This window comes from Vanessa atalanta, chromosome 6 (genome assembly GCF_905147765.1).
Source record: "Vanessa atalanta chromosome 6, ilVanAtal1.2, whole genome shotgun sequence".
Lineage (NCBI taxonomy): Eukaryota > Metazoa > Arthropoda > Insecta > Lepidoptera > Nymphalidae > Vanessa > Vanessa atalanta.
The window spans coordinates 5,100,146-5,103,167 of NC_061876.1; positions in this window are offsets into that span (position 1 = coordinate 5,100,146).

Here is a 3,022-nt window from a genome sequence, read left to right on the forward strand (position 1 = left end):
TTTTACGAAAATAATTGACATACATTTGTGACCTGTGGCTGAGCTAATTCTACTGATATATCAATTGTTATACATTCCCCATTCTATTCCGATCCATCATCGAATCGTAAAAGGATCGATTATTAGTAAAATAGGAAAACTGCTAAACGGCATCGATAACGTTTCGGTTCGATTGCGATATAGTGAGAATTTGTCCGTATAATTGATTATATATTATTAAGAAGCAGTGTTCTTTCTATCACTATCGACTTAAGATTGATAATATTCACGGTATATTTGCATTTTTTATAGATAATAGATGGTCGGTGTCGGTCACGATTTTTTTAATAACCTTACAGAAGTTAGTTTTATTACACACAATGATTTATTCAAATTATCTCCTGTCAATAAATGCCGATTCATGAGATAATTTTTTTTAAGTAGTTTTAACATGTTGAAATCATAATCACGAAAAAAAAACGTGTTTTTTGTGACATAATTTAGCTAATACATAGAGACAGACGATTTAACATCTGTCAAAAAAAAATGAATTATATTTATTTAAAAAAAGAACTGCCATAAAAGCAAAGAGCGATGAAATAAGACGAAATGAAAATTACACTATGACCATGGATATACTATCCTGATTCCCATAAAGCTGTCTCTGCCGTCTGATGCAGGCGTGATAGTGCTAATATATTACAGTAACTGTTTAATTTATTTAAGTTGTCCGTGGTTTTATTAAAAACAACGAAAAAGTTACTCCTTGTAAGTAACCAACTACAAACATTGTCTACTATAAAAAATAATAATGTAGAAATACAAGTTATATAAATGTCTTAAAATCGTCAGAAATAAATCATTAGTTATGTATTAAAATTTATATCAGGTAATATTAATTACATATTGATTCTCGATTTATATAAAAAAAGTTTTATATTTAATTAATTGGAATTTAGATTTTTATCGATATAAACGAGGGGAAGGGGAATACGACTACTCGAATAATGTGGCACGCACGACTAGCCAACATCACGACTGTACATTGTACAAACAGCACAGATAAATAACAAAAAAACTTATTGTTAAATCATTTCAACTGTCTTGTCATGATTTAGTGGTGGATCAAACCGTCGAACCACTTTGTTAATGCACGTATTCAATATTATGTAAGATATCTTTATCAAAGTGATGAAGCTAATAAGTAATTTAATTGCATATTCTTGGCTATTCTTAGCTAATTATTTAGGATAAATGGAGGTGAGGAATATATTAATGTGTCATTTGTTTTTTTTTTCCTTTTTTAAAAATAGTTGCCATCACAGAAATTAACATATGTCAGTGGAAACACACCTTAACAGAAATATATATTTTACTGTCACATAAAAAAGCAAATAAATCTAGAAGCATATTAATCGACCAAATATAAGTAGAGGTGAGTAACGTAATGCTCGTACCATAATGTTTATACCATAATTTACCTGTCAGAATACCATAGATTAAATAATAATGTTAAAAAAATACCTGAATAATATTAAATTCTTCTAGTGACAATTATATTATGAATTGACAACAACCAATCTTATTAAGATTGAAAAATTGTACTAGCGATTAAAAATAAATCACAGCGAAATATATAAATGACTTAACACCCACTATCGGTTAAATGGATGGAAAATTAAAACTTATATATTATACGTTTCATGGACCAGCAAACGTTAGCTGATAAATAGTTTAAATGTCACGGAAGCTTGACTATAGTGATGCGAATTCTCATACACGAGAAGAGATGCGTATTTCCAAAACATGGAGGTCAACGATCCGCGCGGACACGTGATTCTGTGACGAGAATGATGGATACGTCATACTGCCTAATCTAATCTGCTCGATATATTGTATTTTGCACACAACTCATACATTGCTTGCTTGAGACTAATTAGTACACAGATTATAAAGTATGTCACCACAAAAACATAGATAACCTAGATGCAATTTGGGTCGATGTGCCATTTTTTCGTTTACGACCTTCGCTTTATCATCTTAAATCAAGATATATGCATTTATATCACGCCAAAAACAACTGGGATTTTTTCGAATTTTAAAGTTTTGTCTGTATAGACTAAAATTTATGAAATATTATTGATCAATCAATCATTACATCAAATTTACTTTTTTCCAATTTCTTGAATTTAAATTTACATGATTAAATTTAATTTAAAGTTACCTCAATTTCGTTCGTGCGTTCTATCTATTAAAAAAAAAGTATATTTAGATTTGATCTTACGGCTTTATTGAATTTATATCTAATTTCACATTTAGTGACCATACAATAGGAACGTTAAATACTAGTTATATTATTTTTTAAAATAAAGAATACTAGTCAATCCAATTAACTAAATAAACAGAAATAGACCGTGTGTAAGCGAAGCAAGTTCTTAGAAGTGTTACTTCACTTAAAAAAATAAGAATAAAAAATATTTTTATTCGTGTAGTTGTAGTTTTAAATTACATTTACTAAAACATGATCGTATGAATCCATGACCGGAATTAAAAAAAAAAACGATAGAAAATAAAAATGTAGTTTCGCTTTTTTGTTTGGTTTTAAAACTAATTTATTGATCTGGTATTTACGTAATATTTTTTTCTGTTATAGAACTCAATTAAAGGTTAAAGCTTACTTGAAGACTACGCTGAACTCTTAAATACTCAAGTAATTTTAATTACTTTAAAGTGCTAAATCGGATAGCACATAGCAAATTTCGTCTTAATTAGGAAATTAATTTGTCAAGTTCAAAAGTTGTGTAACACACAACAAAGTTGTTTTGATAGTGCGAAGAAGAATCTACTTCATAAATTAAAGCGATGGTGTTATCGGCGCGCTACATTCTGTCGCCCGGTGACTTGACTTTCTGTGCCACGGCTGCGCGCCGTGGCGGGGCGCGCGGGGAGCACGCTGCGGGCGCGGGGTGGCGTGACGTCACGCTCGACCGTGGCAGTGAGTAGTGAGAGCGGCCGCGTCGCTTGTTCGCTCGCTCTACGTACT